Below are 17,362 nucleotides of genomic sequence, written 5' to 3' on the forward strand. Positions count from 1 at the left end.
GTTTACATCGTCCTGCACGGTTGTGTACTGGTCATTATATTGTGACCTTTCTTCCGAATAGAGAAATGGGGATTCTTCTTCAGCTGCTTCACACAGAATGGTTTGGGGTGGAAGGTTGCATCCAACCTGGCCTTGAGCTCTGCCGGGGATGGGGCAGCCACAGCTTCTCTGGGCACCCTGTGCCAGCGCCTCAGCACCCACATGGATTAAATAGTAGAAAGAAATTACTCCCTAAATCTACCCTTTTTCGTTTAAAGCTATTCCCCCTTGTCCTATCGCTACATGCCCTTGTAACAAGCCTCTCTTCACCTTTCTTATAGACCTCCTTTAGCTGTTGGAAGGCTACAATCCTGTCTACCACTACTGCCCATCTTAAACGACATTTTTCATTAATGACATTAATGTTTCATGCAAGATTCCATGCTGGGGCTCTCTCGGAAGCTCAGCTCAGGCACCCTCATCTTCAGGGGCCATTTTCCCCCCGAACCCGGCCCCGGCCGGCCCCTCCGCGGCTGCGGCTGAGGTGACTGCTGCCAGCACCTGAGCGCCCCCGCCTGCAGGGGGCGCTGAGCCGAGGGAGCGCGCGCCCTGGGCGGGCTCAGCGCTGAGGGGAATCCGGCAGCTGAGGCGAGGCGAGGCGAGCCCAGCCCTGAGGGGCCGAAGCGTCGGGAGGGAGACCCGGCCCTGGGGCGGGCCCGTGCCGCCGTGAGGTGAGTTCAGCCCTGAGGGGATGGGGAGCGTTGTGAGGAGCGGATTGTTGTCCTTCACAAGAGGGCAGCCTCCTCCGGGAGGCCGCCGTGGCCCTGAGGGGAGGGGCCCTGGGCTGGAGGTGTTTGGGCGGACCCCTGGGGTTACCCGGGAGCTGGTCTGCGGTAGCAGGTCACCCTTGCAGGGAACAGGGTGCGGGCATGAGTGGGCACCTGCTGTGCAGGGTTGATGACGTGGCTGCACCCACGTCTTCCTCTCGGTAGTCTGAGTACGTGTGAGACATCACCTAAATCAGGGTGGGTTTCTGCTTTAATGAGGGAACTCCCAGCATGTCCCCTTGGCTCGGGCCAGCTGAGGCTGCTTAGGGGCAGCCAGCCCAAAGCCAGGCCATCTGAAGGGGTGCCCTCTGGAGAAGGCATCAAAGGCAGCGTGAGGGCGGTGTGCTGCTGTGCTCACAGCTCTGGGAGGCAGGGGCGGGAGAGGGGCTATGAAGGCAGCACATTTTGCCTCTGCCTGTGAGGTGGGTCTTTGCGTGTGGTGAAGGTGTTCTCAGTATGGAAGCCCTGGAGTCAGCCTGTTGAATTAAATGGCTTGGGCTTCTGTAGTGGGTGTTAAAGTGGGTCTTGTGCGGGTCTTGTGCAGCTCTCTGTTGGCTGTGTGATGGGTGGCTCACAGCAAGGTGGGCCCTGAGCCCCTATCTTTGTTAGCAAAGTGAGGAGGTGCTGCTGGCTTTCTAAAAACGATTGGAGGTTCACCGGGGACAAGTCGTGTACAAGAACTGCTTTATTTATTGATTTAGTTCAGCTGTATTATACAAGCAGCTGGGGCATGGAGTAAGTTTTGTACTCTCTGCCTGCAGTTAGCTGTACCTATTTGGGATCTGTAGGAAAAGGAACTGATTGACACTACAAATGGAGTATGCTTCCTCACGCCTTTCCGGTAACAGGGAGCAGGTGGAGTGATGAGATGAGAAGCTTTCTTCTTTTCTCTTGGGAGGTGGTGAGGAGTTCTAATGTTTTGCAAATTCAAGTTAATGCTTGTGTGTATGTATTTTCCTTTTCTGCATCTCAAAATAAATGTACTGTGTAAAATGAAAGCCCAAATGAATGTCTCGAGCAGCGTTATGATGAGAAGATCAATTAAGAGCTAGCATAAATGGAGATGGCATCAGAGGTTATTCTTCTGAATGGGTATGGAATAAACGAACATGATTAGGTGTAAACTTCTCAATAAATGCCTGTAGTAGTATTGTTAGAAATATCTGAGATTAGAAGTGGTTGTCAGCTGGCAAATAACTGTATTAGGAATAATAAACAACTCTGCTAATGCTGGATTTCAAAAGGTTACTCCCAGTTGCAAATTTCAACCCACATAGCAGTTGTTGTGTGTTCTAACATAAGATGCATAGAACCTGCTAGACTGCAGTTAAAGTCAGAGTTTGGTATTGGGAAGTCAATGAGTTTGAGTGTTCTTCACAGTGCTCCCTTATTTTCTGTATTTGAGTTAGGCTGGCTAGAGAGCTGACATGGTCTTATTTTCTTCTGTTAGGTTTGTTCAGAGAAATGAAATGAAAGCAGCTGGAGCCAGTTGCGTGTAGAGGTCAATTGGAGATACTACAAGAACAAGCTCCTTTGCAGTTATCTTCTTAAAAACTATCAGATTATTGCATTTGATGTATCTCAGTTGTATAATTTCTTCTGCTGTAAAGCTTGTAGAAACTTCATGAACATGTTAAAACTTCATGTTAGTAGGAGTGACAAGCACTTGTGACTTCTTTTCTTGTTGTGGTTTCTGGTGACGGTGTGTGCCAAAGCTCACCTGCTGCAATCTGCAGATTTCATTTTCACAGGTTGATATGCCTGCTTCCCCTCCTCTCAGGCTTCCTGCCCACAGCATAGAGGTGGGGGAAAACTCCCCTATGCTTGAGCATCTGTTGAGATACAGAGAGAATTAGACAGTTTGCATTTAATCATGCAAGGCATCCTAAAGATGATTCTTCCTAAATGGGATCTGTTCTGTAGTTTCTTCCAGATATACTGAGGAGGCAAGAATACCAAGACACTCTAGAATACTGCAACCACTTCAGAGGGACTGAATCAATGCAGTTGGAGACAGCATAGACTTACTTCACCTTCATCCTCCCATCAGAGAAGGATGCGTCCTTTATGCCAGGAGGCCGACAGAACTTTCAGAAATTGCTCAGGTAATTAATAACGTAGAGAATTAAGACCTCCATGAAGGTATTCTGAAGGTTTTTGTTCCTGAACCTTATGCTGGAGTATGTCCTGATGCCTCCACAGCCCTGGGAGAAGAGGCATCAAAAGGAGGAGGGAGAGGGGGAATGCTCTTTCTTAGATGAAATTCTTTTTATAAAAGATGCTCCTATGGCTTCTTCACTCTCAGAAATTTCAGGTCATGGTGAGAGACAGACTTCCCTGGCTATACCCACTGTGGTTCTTGCTGTGTTGGCTATGCATATAAAGAGCCCTTAAGAAAGGAGCAAAATTTATAGTGATTCATTTGCATCTGATGGACCCGGGGTTCAGTACTACTGGTAACTTGATCAGCACTATTCAAATGCTAATCTCATTATGTGTGTTGGAGACTGAAGCTCAGCAATCCACCTCCATTAGCACGACGTGCCTGTGTGATGTTCTGGCTGGTCCTGGTACCCCCTGCAGACATCCAGCAAATGCTGCATAGCATCAGGGTTGGTACTGACAGGGAATGGGAATTTGGTAAAGAAGCCATGGAGCTAAGCAAACATGGGAAGAGTAGCTAGAGTCCTCTTTGGAAAATGCTGGAGAGGGCAAAAGGGATTGTAGCCAAGAGAACAGTTTAGATTAGACTTTTTTTTTTTTCACCATAGGTATGTCCATCCTTTCCCCTTTCTTCCACAATGAACGCTGTGAGAAAAAGAGCAGTAAAGGAATTTGTCCTGAACATAGATACAGCTTAAGAGCATGATTAATAATTCTTTGACTTTATGAAAAGTACTGCACCTATGCTGCTTGGTGTTGAGACATCATGGCATTTTTGCTTGTCCCATATATAACAAGGACTAGAATCTGCTGGGCAACACATGGCTCAGTACTTACTAGATAGGCTGCTTCACTGGCAAAAGTAGATGTGCTATGATAACTTGCAGTCCTGGCATCAGCTGGCTTATTAAATAATAGCACAACCTCCCCAATACAACTGTTCTGATGGGCAATTGCAACTTCAGCAGCCCTGTTACTAAAGCTTTGCAGTTCGAGGCAATGCCTTTGTGTTTATTTCTGGTACGGTATCAGTTGTCCAAAGGCAGTGGTAGTGTTGCTCTGAGTTTTATTACTCTTAATATGTCCTTCTCCAGGGTCAGCATGGCCATAGTTAGAGCCTCATTGCTTACTGTAGCAGCAAGAAACTGCACACGTGCTTATGTTCAGGTTTAGGAATGCTATGCGTGGCTTTGCTCCCTGCCCGGGGAGAGCAGAACAGAGAGGATGACACAGTGACACAGTTAATCACGTAGGCAGACAATGCTAGCAGTTAACTGAAGGGAACCTGAAGTTACCTACTTTACTGCATTCAGGTATTTCTTCCCAAGGGGTGCATGGCAGCCAGAAGAAGGGAATTGGGAGTGCTTGTTGGGAGTGTGGATGCAAGTCCCATATGAAGACTATGTTACATACCCTAACACCCCACACATGTCTTTGGGAATTGAAAACCACTTGCTGGCGACACATACGGAGCTAGGAATGTGTCTTGGTCTGTTCTTAAGCAAGTTGTCTCAGTTTTGCAGTGCCAGGCTGGCAAAACAAACTCTGCTTTGCTGTGCTCTGGATCCCAGGTGAGAACAACTGGGCAGGAGCTTTGTGAGGTGTGGTAGGTAACACCTGAGGTACAGTTGCCCCAGAAAACAGGCCTGAAAATTGTCTTTGCAGCCTTGGTAGGTGGCAGTGCTTTCCAAACGTGTTGCCTCTAGAGCTCTGGTAATTAGAGTCAGATGCTGATCTCGGGTCTCAACTCTGCGCTGCATGTGAGGCTGAATGGTGCTGATTGCTGCCTCTGCTTAACTGGGATCCCGCTAATTTTCTCGGCTTCATTAACTGCAGCCGCACAGCTTTGTGGGCTCGGCGGCAGAGGGCACTCCGAAACAAGCCATGGTGCCTGGGACACGCGGCTCGAGCCACGGGGAGAAACAAATGTGCCTTTCCTGTAAAGCCAGCAACTCTGGCAGGGAAAAACCTTGCCGTGACCTTTAGCTATGACATATCTGTCACGGCAGCCACTGAGTGGTAGAGCTAGCGAGTACCTGAATATCAGATATGAAATTGCTCAAGAGCCTGGCAGTTTGTATTCTGGCATATTCTGCTGAGGTTTTTGACCTTCCAAGGGACATAAAGGAAATACATTTTGCTGACTCTGCACTGTTGTCTCAGGTGAAGCCTTTGAATATATATATGAGTCTCCTTTGGTATAGCAAGTGTGCAGAAATTCATAATGCATTTACCAGAAAAACACAGATGTTTGTCGTGGACAGTGCAGTAGTTCTCCATGTTATTATTGTGCTGGGCTGGGTGAACAGCAGCTGTATTCAGCTCCAGAGACAGCTACGTTTTTATGGTTCTGTGCTTTTGGAAAGGAGCTTTGGGGTGAAAGGTACTCTACATGTAGGCTCTGTAAGTTGTTATTTTAAGGTTCATGAGTACTTACTAAAAAATAAAAACCTTCCCACGTAACAATATCTCTTACCTTTGAGCGATTTGCGTTGGGCTTTGCTTTTGCAATAGATACAGTGTTGTAGATGGCACTGTGAAGCCTCACAGAATTAGCCCAACACCTGTTAAGATGGGGAAAGAAAACAGGTCCAAGAAGAGAAAACACTTTGCTCCATCTTATTCATAATTCCTGTGGTCATTCTGAGTATAGTCAAGTAGTATTTAATAGTCTTCCCTATGCTGTCTGTGACAAAGGTGAGATGCGGTGTTTGGGATTCTCTGCCATGAGTCCTCTACCATGGTCTGTGCTGTTACCAGGTTTAAAAAGTGTTGTGTAGGGATGGTTCCCAATAGAAACCTGTGCTCTGAAAAGTGCTTTCTCCTTCTTACCCCACATATAAACTGGGATTTGAATTTCAATGTTTTTAGCATCAAGCCTGGTCTTTAGGTTGAAACCCCAGGTAATAAAGAATCAAGCAAGTCCAACTGCAGCTGTGGCTCTGTCACAGATCAGGGTTTAAACAGAGAGGCACACAAACATACAGTAATTCCAAGCTCATTAGCTTGCAGACAAGATGACTAGATCAGAGGGGGGATTAAGCTGTAGGTAAGAAGACAAACCTGCCATAGAAATACCTGAGCTGGATCCCTGATGAAACCTCAGAAAGACCTCAGGAACCTGAAAGCCCAGTTGGTTTCTGGTACAGTGCTGAAATTATTTTTTTCCCCTGCCTTTCTGCTGACACTGTGATTCTTCTTCCAATTTGAAGAGAATTTTCTTTCCTTTGAGATACAGCTTTTATCAGCTTATGGGACAAGTGACTCAGTGCAGTGCCTGAGGCTATGGGAACAGGGCTGATGTAACCGAGTTCCTACCCATCAGCTGAGCCTGGAAAACCAATTGTGTTTGTGTTTCTGCTTTGTCTCAGCTGAAAGGTAAAATTTCTAAGCTTAAATCTTCCTTAAAACCAGAGCAGACTTAAGAGCAGGTACATCAGTTCCCAGCTTCACCGAGGAGCACGAATTCATGTTGCTGTAACCTTGTTACATGGGATATATAGTAGACCAAATCCCTTTAGAAGTGCTTGAAGCGAGACATAAGGAGCTTGATTTCTTGCAAAAGATGTGCTCTGGATTTGGGAGCTGCTTTGGCTACTCAAAGCAGCTAGGGAGCATGAGCCCAATAGGGTGTAAATTGGGAATCCAAAAATCAGATGCCATTTTTTCATTACTGAGCACATTTGTGTGTCTATGCAAGAGAGCTCACAAACTACAAATGGAAATTGTAGAACTTTTTTTCCTGTTACTAGGATTTTTAGCATTATTTGTAGCAGTATAGGTAAAAGTACTTTTCAGCAGATGCAACTTATACACTAACTCTGATTTAAAACTTACTTACAACTGAGCCTGCTGCAGATTCCTATCCCTCAAAGTTATTGTGGTTTTCTCATTTCCCAGGACTTTGTATCTACTAGTTGTGTAGAAGTGATACAAAAAGCAAAGCTTGCCCTTCACTTTATTAGGCAGCTTTTGCAATAAGCTTTTCTCGAGGTGTAGATGGCCTTTCCTCAAATGGTGAGCCTGTTCTGCCTCTCAGAAAGTTGATGTACTTTGGGAGAAAGGTATTCACTGGACCTGAAATTGCGCTACACTGACTGGGAAGTGGAGTGCTATGTCTCTCTCCATACAAGCTGTCACCACTAGATGACACCATGACTCTGGCAACAAGGTCCAGATGAACCCTAAACCCAAGGGCATTTTGGCTGTTCTGGAGGGTTTGTGACAAACCCAGAACACGGGCTGGGTTTGCAAACCTTTCAGTGAACGAGGGTCAAGTTTCCCTCAAACGCAGGCTGAGGTTTGAGCAGAATGGGCTCAGCTCCAGGTGACAGGGTGGGATTTACAATTTGGGGTGGAAACCATCTGAACATTTGACTTGCAACCAGGCTGAACTTGGCTGTGGCTGCACTTGGAGGGCCTGTGTGTATTTGAAACAAATCTCAGACTGAAGTTCAGGGAATATGGCCCTGCCTGAGCCAAAACCAGACGGGGTTTGCACATCCCTGCTGAGAACTGCACTAAGAAGGTTTTGTGTGACTTCACTGCTCACTCAAGGTGGGTCCAGGAACAAACCCAAAAGCAGTAGTATCTAAACCTGGTTAGTGGTAGCCCAGCGTCCCTTTTAACCCGTTGTCACTGTGGGTGGTAGGTAACTAAACACTTGACAGGGAGTCATTGAGCACACCTTGCCACGCTGCCACCACACCGTAGTGCAATGGCGGCTCAGCCGCTACAGGGGCAGTCTTGTCTGGAGGAGCACTTTGCTTTCTCCGCAGCTGACTGGGTACTCACCAGCAGAAGGTGTCTGTTTCTCCTGGACTGTCTCTCTGGGCTCCTGATCTTTAAATTACACAGGGTCTAGCAGGCACAACTCTGCAACTGTTCATCAAGCAGTGGCTGTTGTTTGCTGCTTCTTTCTCTTTTTTGTATTTTGTTACAGGAGCTGCTTAGGTATTCCCTAGCTTGAAAAAGCTTTGTTATCCTCTAATTACTGTGTATGTGCACCTACTGAAGTTACTTTTTCATAGCTTTTTTCATCCATTTCAGTGAGACTCAGAGGATGTCCACATGAAGCATGTTAGTAAACCAACATGCATGTCTTCTGCTCTTGCAAAGAGTATTTCTGCATCCTGATGTTTGGCAGCTATCATGTAATTATGTGGCTCCAAGGGTAGATTCAGGGAACTGATAATCTAAGATATGTTTGTACCATGCTCTGTCACTTCCTTTGAAATTCATGTCTTTCAATTACGGCTCAGTGACAATCCTCACATGCAAACTGGCTGAATATCTTGTAGCAAGGAGTCAGCACAGAGTGAGGGCATTCACCTAATGAGCACACTGTGTATAAGCTACCCCCAAATGCCTGCTTTTCTTGCATCCTAAAATGGTCATGGCCTAGAGGGATTCCAGCAGATTGAGACACAAGTCTTTTTGGTAACACTGTTGACTCCCAATAGTACTTGGAGATCTGGATTTTATTTTGGCAAAATTCTGGTGCATGGGAGTTTCCTGAGTTGGTAACATCATACATTGGTATTTTCATAGGCTGCTCAGATGGCCAGCTAAAACAAACTAGCTGTATTCATATGGTTATCTTATGCTAATTTGTCATGTGTGTAGAAAACTCATTCAAAGTATCATTCATAAAAGCTTCATTATTATTTTAAGGTTAAGCATCACAGAAAACCCCACTACAAAATGTTCTGGTTTACTGTTTGGTTTTGTAGACAGATTAGTGGAGTATTGTCCCTGAATGATCCCAAAGCTTAGCTCCCCTTGGAGTATGTTTTCTGTGGAAGTCACCTTTTGTGTAAGGCTGGAATTTATATTTCTGGTGCTTGCTGGTATTATGTCTATTTCTATATTCATGGATGGAGTCCGAGAATTCTAAAAGATTAATTTAAAAACCCCTCAGTTCATAGCCCATCATGGAATAGCACTGTCACTGTTCCTATATTTAATTAACCTCTAAATTAATTTACCGGCTTACAGCATTTGAGTCTGTAGCTCTCCAGAAAACCCTGGGGGTCTTTTTGAAATGCAGGTACACGTTACCTTGCAAGGCTGCAACCCTGTAGCTGATTTTAATGAGAGATTGTATATTTTTATTCACATTTTAGACATTTCATTCTTAGGACCCTTCACGTGATCAGGCATTGCTTGGTCATAGGGGCAGGACTCTGGGCAGGATAAATGTGAGGTGAACTTTCGTTTTTTATGCTGTAATAGTTCAGCCAAACATTCTCTGCTACAAGTGTTGTGTAAAACTGACACCAGGCCAGATCAGGGGAAGCAACAGATATGGGTAGATTATAGAAATAAAATAAATGGGTACTCATGGCTCAGAATGCTGATTGTTGTATGGATGTGTTGTCTGTATCAGGTTGTTATTGTCCAAGTCTGCAATAACCTTTGCACCTTGTAGGAAACAGCAATGTTACTGAAGCATCATCAGTGCTTGTAGATCTAGATTTCTAGTATGTTCAGTGACTGACTTATTCATAGGCCTGGAAAGGTCACCTTCTGGAAAGGTCCTATTCTACAGAATGTCTGTGAGGCCAAATGGGACTGTTTAACAGGATGAGGTGCAGCAAGCCTCTTTGATGCAGATTCCTATAATGCTTGTAGCTTTCTCTTTGGCTGGGGATAGGGAATCTCATGCCTGAGAACTGATATTCTGCAAGTTAGTGCTTGCTATCTGCTCACTCTCTGCATGTTGATGTGATGGAGAAGCAGCCCAGGAAGCTGATGGAGAGTCAGCTTCTACTGTAGTTTGGAAACACTTGTGAGGATCAGTGTGTCTTCCCTCTTTTCTGCTGCCAGTTCCTGACAGATGGTTCCTACATCTGCACACAGGATAGCAAAATGGGTAGCATCTTGGCCTTGTGCTGGGTCCTCCAACTAAAATCAGGAGTTTGTGACATCTTTGATAGCTGGATTTCACTGATGCTGCTTAACACCATAATGCATCCACTCTCCAACCACCTTCTGCAAGGTTAGCTTCCCACATGGATGTGAGAGTCCCACAGGTTGCTCATGCAGCTAACCTAAATGGTGTGAGCTGTGCACAAAACTGCCAGAATGGGAAGCTCTTCTCAGCTGGGTCACTTGATGAGCTGCATTATGTTGGGAAGGTCAGCAAAACAGTCAGTCTGTCTGTAACAGAGGGCAATGTGAAGAGCCTCATGTTGAAATTGCTGTGATCCCAGGACTTGAAGTGTCAAGGCTTGGCATTCCATCAGAAGAACGGTCAGACTCTCAGCATTGCGCCTGGTTATTGGACTTGCTGAGACCTTGATTGGGAAGGATCTTCATCATCTCTTTTACAGCTGGGAAATGAGAGGCCTAAGCATACTTGAGTCAGTGATGCAGACTTGGACATGTCCAGCTCTATCTCAGAAGTTGATGGTACCCTCATAGAGAGATTTCAAAGCAGAAGAGCTTAGCAGGGCACTGAAGCTCTCCCTAAAAGTGAAGCAAAAGGCTGGGGGGCCATTCAGTTGGGCCCCAACCAGTAGGTTGTCAGTAGCTCATGGCAGTGTCAGACAGGTAGACTCCTCCCTTCTTTAGGGGATGAGAGTGTAACTTCAGTGAATGAAGCAGGAACAGCATCTTGCTTGAAGTCCGCAAAGCCTGTCATTCTCTCATTTGTTTTTTCTTTCTGTCTCTCATTCTTCCATCTCCCTGTCTGGCCATTTGTGCTGCCTGCCTGTTTGTTTGTTGGCTGAGTGCCTGCTGAATTATTTAACAGTCTGACTGAATTAAGCAGCAGCAAAAGCGGGCTAGTGAATCCCACCTGAGACTCTTACCAGGGAGAGGGGGTTGGAGAAGTGAGGTGTGTGCATGGGGTTGTTGATACATAGTGCTTAATTAATGTACTGGCCCATTCCAGGCAAAACCTTGAGGGAGGAGAAACTCCTCTATTGCCCTGAGACAGGGGCTGGGGAAAGCCAGGCTTGTGGCCAACGCACTGGGTCAGGTGGCAGCATGCCCTGTATCCAAGCTGGGCGGGGGTCCTGCTGCTGGGACTTGCCTTCAGCCTTTGCAAGTGTCATGTCAGCACGCTGGGATGTGGCAGGGCTGTCAAGCAGCCATTCCCCTCCGCATCAGTTGCATTGTTTGTGATAGTGCTTGTTCTGTGTGGGGTTAATTGGGTTAATGAGCATGTTGTACATTATTAGAGGATGAACTGGCAATTAATGCTAATTATTGTGTCTCTCAAAGTGCCACAGTTATTGAGTATGTTTAGAAGGACAAGGGTTCTTGTACCACACACAAAATCAGAGCTGAGTATCTGGATACCAAAGGACCTCTCTTTACCAAATGGTGGTGCACTGGGTGTTTGATGTAAGGAAATGTCTCCTGGTTGGCTTATCCCTCCCACCAAGAATGTTCAAGCCTTGTACACAGTCCTTAGCTCACTAGTTCCTCTCCTGTCTATGTGTCTTTCTGCTATAAAGTCTTACAGATGGGGAGAACGAGACACAGATCATTATGTGATTTATCTGGTCTGGTTACTCTCACTAGAGCATGTGTGCTTCAAGCCAGCGCTCCCTGCCCAGTTGTGGACATGGCCTTGTGACTCTGGAATGTGTCCTCATTACAGTCCTTTAGACCATAGCAATTGGTTCAATGCCAGAGACTCTGCTCTCCTTCCCACCAAACTCCGTCTGTGCTGAAAAGCCACAGTTTTCCCACAGGTCACTATTTGCCAAAAATCTGCAGAGGCAGATTCTGATTTGTAGATATGCCAAGTTTGGGCAGTTCTCCAGGTTCCATTGCTTTGTCATGCAACTGTTACCTTCATGCCACTGTTGTAATGCCATCCTGGCTCTTCCTGCTATGTAAGTGTCCCAGTAAAAATAACCCAGGGATGCCTTTGTGTCCTGAAGCTAGCTGTGGAACATTATTTCTGGGTACTGAGTGGTTGCAAACTATAATTATTACTGTCTATAGCATCCATTTGCCATGTGGGTACGATACAGTCTCCAGAAGGTGGATAAAGAGGGAGCTGGAAACAGCAAGACATAAGACGAGCACTGTGTGATCAAAAGGACATGCCTCATGAATTTATCATGAACTAACTCCCTGGGACTCTTACTACATAAATCAACTGGTAACTCACCATGTGAAAGATCATATATAACAATTCACCATTTCTGCTCTATCCCTCTTCCTGAAATTCACTGTACAATTGCTGTGAACGTGCTCATGCACACTGCTCTGTGGCAGAGATACGTATGTGGCACATCAAGGTAATGGATTTTTCTTGAATAACCTATGCAAGTGCTGTCATGTTTTGCATCAACAGTAAATGATTTCATATTGCATAAAGCAAGGAGTTTAAAAAGAGTTGATGACCCTTTCTGGCTTTATTCCATATGGGGGTCATGTGTCTGGGTTACTGCCCAACCTTTTCCAATAAGTTAATTCCCACTCTTAGAATTATAATGGCTGCATAGAGCTGTGCTCCCCTCCATAATGATTACTTACAGAAAAGAAAAAGTGCTTTTTCATTGGACTCCAGCATTCCTCCTCATGCCTTGCCAGCACTTTGTGAAGGTGCCTATACTTTGCACTTGCTGTGAAAACTGAGGTATCAGATCTGAAACTGCTGCTGGTGTGAGTATGCATGTTGCATTCTAGGGCTCTGCAGCAATATTTGAGTCAACAAGGTCTATATTGTCCCTGTGTCTACAACTAATTTAATATATTTGTTTAATAAGAAAACTTGCCTGTCTTGGATTGTCATCAGATATCACCGAGCTAGATTTTAGCAAAGCACTTTATAAGGTATTTCATGGGAATACACTCTCAGAGAAAACAGAGATACGTGGCTTCTACCATAGAAGAAGAGCTAACAGTACAGGAAAGGAGGTCAAAAGGATGGAATATGCCAGCACAAGGTTGATGTATTTATGAATGTTAATTCTACTACTTATATATTCACTGGACAGTATTAAGATTCTGCAGAAGCATCTGTATATACAAACATATCAGTGGAGTTGAGGCCCCTTTTCCTTTGCTTTTGTACCCATTGAATGGTACTTGCCTGTTCTGGTCTTGGCAAGAGGAAATGACCCTTTCTGATGCTGCCATCTCCTGCTGTGTTTGAGAGAGATTTACTGCTCTCTGCTCACTGACTGTACTCCACAGCTGGTGTAAAAGCAAATACTTAAGGGATGCGTATGTCAGCAAAACTTGTTCTCCCTGATTATTCATGTTGGGCCAAGGATGGGCGTTCTGTCAAAGGGAAGACTGTAAGTCTAGATCTTTCGTTGTCAGGCAACATCAGAATTTCCCTCTAGGTCTGTTCTTGTCCCACATGTCTGAGCTTGGAAGGTGGATAGTCCTACCTAGAATGTCAAAGGAGAGACAGAGTTCCTGGCTGATACTGATACCACTGGCTGATACCAATGGTTTGGGTTGGAAAGACCTTACTAGTTCCAACCCCCCGCCATGGACAGGGACACCTCACACTAGACCACGTTGCCCAAGCCCTGTCTAACCTGGCCTTGAACACTGCCAGGGATGGAGCATTCACCACTTCTTTGAACAACCTCTACCTGTGCCTTACTATCCTCTGATACCAATGTCGAAGGGAGATCTTTCTGAGCATCACAGTCATCCTGCCTCAGACTTGTAATAATCGGTGCAGCTGGCACTGCTGACAGTGGCAGAGTAAAGGTCATTTTATTGCTTAGCACATTTGGCAGGAAGATGATGGAAAAGATGCACCTGAGGGAGCAAATACTTGGGTGGAATGAGTACAAGAGAGAGACTCAGAGATAGCAGGGGGCTGGAAGAGAGGAAGGAAGGTATCCAGAATAAAATGGAAACAAGGGGTGCAGTACTGTGGGAGGATACAGACAGGGATTTACCTTGTCAATAGTCTGAACAGGATGGTTTTCTTCCCTTTTCCTTTTCCAACCTCTAGCCTTTCTCATCTTTCCAACTTAGATATCTTAACCTGTGTCCTCCATGGCAAGTTAGTCCAGCATGCATTCTGCACTGCTCAGCTCTCAGCAACTCAATCTGCTATTTCTTTTTTTTTTGAGATGATCTCCCTTTTTCATTCTCCCATGTGGGAATTTAATACCAAGATCAAACCTTTGGATCTGTCCCACCAACAGGAGGTGATGTGTTAACAGGGAGCTGCAAAGGGAGCCATCCGTGCCTAGCACTTTGGAGCCTTTCCTCTTCCACTCATGGATGTTTGCTAAAGAGATGTTTTGGTTTAACTGTAGCTTATTGGATTATGTGATTATGGCATTTGAATTCTTTATTAGATCTTTTCTATCTTGGTCCCTGGGGTTGAGAGGGACTTGTTTTCTGGCCTTTGATGTGTTTGAAAAGTCAGGCTATTTGTATCACTGCTCTTCTGCTTTGATTCTGTGACTCCTTCTCTGGGGAGCATTCTGATGTGCAGAGCTCAGCTTTGTGTGTGTCTGCTGCATGGGATGTCTTTGTGGTTTTTGTACCAGGCACAAATCGCCCCTCCTGCGCCCTTCTTTGCAAGTTATCATGAAAGCAGACAGTTGCTGACCAGTTCTTTTCGAAAACTTGTGTTTGCTGAAAGCTGCGCAGAAAAATTCAGTATTTTGGGAAAACACAGTACCATTGTTTGGAAGGGATGGATGGCATTGCAGGGTGACACTGCAGCAATGCTTCAATTTCCCCTCAGCCCCTTTTTCCTGTGCCTAGAAAAAGAATCTTACAGACTTACCAATGAATAATCCGTACGGTCTGTTGTATCTGCTCTTTCCTGATGATTGAGGTGCCAGGAGAGGAGGATTCCTAATCCCATAATGGGAAGTGAGAAGCTTCTAACTTCAGTGCTTTGCCACAGCATAGCACCCTGTGAGCAGAATACCAGAGAAGGAAAATTTGCTTAGCCTGCAAGAAAAGGTCAGGCCCAGGCCAGCAAACCCGCCAAGAAGGGTCAGTGTGGTGAACCAACGTAGGCTTCATTTGTCACCTGTCAGTGTGATACGCTTAATAGCACGGTAATGGAAAGGACAGAGGGGATTTCTGATGGGGAGAAGGGAGGTATGCTATAATTAACTAGAACACTGAAAGAAAAAACTCCATCTTGGAACTGCTGAGTTTCTCTTGTGAGCTCAGATGCTTTCATACGTGCTCCTAACACACAGCACAGCCCATCCCATAAGCCCTAACACCCATCCATGGTTACTTTCTCCAGTGTGTCATATTGGGAAATGGGACCAAATAGAAGGGACGACTGAACCTTTGGACACAGGCAATGAATGCAGTACAAAGATGCGTGAGGCTGAGCATTCCTGCCTGTGCAGAGCACAGGCTCAGTCTGAAGTGTTGTCTGGGGGAGCAGAGAGGAGTCTCCCCATACTTAAGTTAATTCTGGAATTACTCTCACCACCCAGCACGGAGGAAAAAGGGGCTCATTGGCTCTGAGGAGGACAGTGGTGGTGTTAATGGTCAACCCAGAAACAAGAAACAAGGGGTTCCTCCTCCCCTTCCTTTCCCTGTAGGGTGAGCTACTGCCTGTATTTGTATTGGCTGGTTTATGTATAACCTTTCTTGCATGAACAGTTACTACTGCATTCCTCTTTTCCCAACACTGAAAATATGCATATTTTCTCCTTTTGTTCCTGAGTAGATTCCAGCCAGTGCCATGTCCCTGTATAACATGGCCCCATGTGTCACAGTCTGCTTCAGTGCTGAAGCATATGCTAATTGGAAACAAGCAATTTGGTGACCTCTTTTTCTCTCAATGCATAGTTTGGAAATAGCTTTGCAAGGGCTGCCAGTGCCAAACCAGTGATTTGGTTCCCACATCCTGCTCATCATATGTGAGAGCTGCTCTTGGCTTGCATGACATGCTTTGGCAGAGCTGACTGCCAACACTGAGCCTGTATGCTACCTCACTCCCAATAGTTGTAACTGAAGTGAGCCTGAACTATTTTTAAAGGAAACCTTTCAAATGTTACAGCAAAACATAATGGCGACCTCTGATGCAGCTGGAAAACATCTGCAAACACTTGGAACAGGTAACAGTTTGATGAGGGCGAAGTTGTATCAGACTGCACATGGCTCTTGGGGATTACAAGCCTTAGCTGGTGGGGTTAGTGTGACCTCTGGTTTGGCTTGGAAGCACATTGTGTTCAGGCAATGCTGGTAAATCATGGCAGCTCCTTGCTTCTGGAGAGTGTCAGGATGTAGGATACCAAGCAAAAAAGATAATTTACCTGATAAATATAGCCCTACTCTTTATGGAATATTCTTCCTGAATTTGCTTATTATTCAAAAGTTACTGGATTTCTGTGTTTTGAAGGGTGAAGAATGCGCTTTTTGGATTGTCATAGGCTGCCTTTTAAACAGCTGCCTGCACTTGGTAACTGTGGTCACTATTTGTGGTTAAATGACTAAATGTTTTGTATTCCCTAACCTAAAAAATAGTTATGGTGCAGATTTTGCTGGGATTAATTTTGTTGTTCTGTTTCTGTAAAGACTTTGGCATGTGGCTTTCTGCTGATGCAGGCAATCATGGAAAGCATCTTTGAAGCTTCATTATTCACAGAAATTATGGCAAGAGCATAGCAATGACAAAAAGTTATTCCCATAGCCAAATAATATTTCTTTTGCAACATTTGCTCTGAGGAGTGTGTTTATGGTCAGGATGTCATGGTTTTCATATTCCTGCTATTTTGGCTTGAGAGCTCTGTGGTGAATAGGGAGATGAGGACCACAACGAGTGAAAAGACAGTGTTGTATTCTGAGTCATCTCCGCCTACAATCTCAGGATTGCCACTGTCTCAATCTTTTTTTTTTTTAAATCATTTTAGTTGTAATGCCAGGTGAAGTGGATGTGGAGATGTAAGTATTTTTCTGATTGTTATGGAGCCATTAAAGACCATTGCAGTTGCCTGTACATGATGCTATTATTTATGTATCAGGAAATATATATTTTATTTTTATGTCAGGAAAGCCACAGGTCATCTTTTTTTCTCCCCTCTTAATAAGGCACACTTGTCACTTGAAGCAGGCACACTGAGAGCATGGAGTATCTCCTAAATACAAAACAAGAAAGCAGTGCTGCAGTGCTTCAGTGCTCCAGAGATCACTCACGCTGTCCTCTGGACCTGTGTGGTGTTGTTTGGAAGAGCAGTCCAAGCTGCTACTAGATAAAATGTCCATGAGGAAGACTAGTTTTATAGGTGTCTCATTTTATCAGATACACTTTATGCAGAGTAAATGATGTCAAAAGACAGTGTTAGTCTGTGGCAGAAGTCCTAAATCTGCTCAGTAACCTATATGTTGGAGACACTATTGCTGGGTCATGGCTTACTGAAGAGGCCTTTTTAGGGTTTGCAAAGAGGGGGAGAGATCCTGGGTTTTTAAGGTTAAAG

At 45.1% G+C, this 17,362-nt stretch overlaps 1 long non-coding RNA gene across 3 annotated transcripts in view; it reads left to right on the forward strand.

Annotated features, from left to right (window-relative positions):
• Positions 1-1,008: 1,008 nt before the first annotated feature.
• Positions 1,009-17,362, forward strand: part of LOC134170220 (uncharacterized) — a 218,793-nt gene continuing 202,439 nt past the window's right edge. For 2 of the 3 annotated variants that reach the window (XR_009967162.1, XR_009967160.1), the window contains exons 1-2: positions 1,012-1,228; positions 2,730-2,911. This is a non-coding gene — a long non-coding RNA (uncharacterized LOC134170220). Of the gene's footprint in view, positions 1,229-2,729; positions 2,912-17,362 lie in introns of all 3 variants that reach the window. The other variant, XR_009967159.1, reaches the window with a different exon arrangement.

The sequence above is a fragment of the Pezoporus occidentalis genome, unplaced genomic scaffold (assembly GCF_034315485.1).
Source record: "Pezoporus occidentalis ecotype Australia unplaced genomic scaffold, CSIRO_AGI_Poc_V1 ctg37, whole genome shotgun sequence".
In the NCBI taxonomy this organism is placed as follows: domain Eukaryota; kingdom Metazoa; phylum Chordata; class Aves; order Psittaciformes; family Psittacidae; genus Pezoporus; species Pezoporus occidentalis.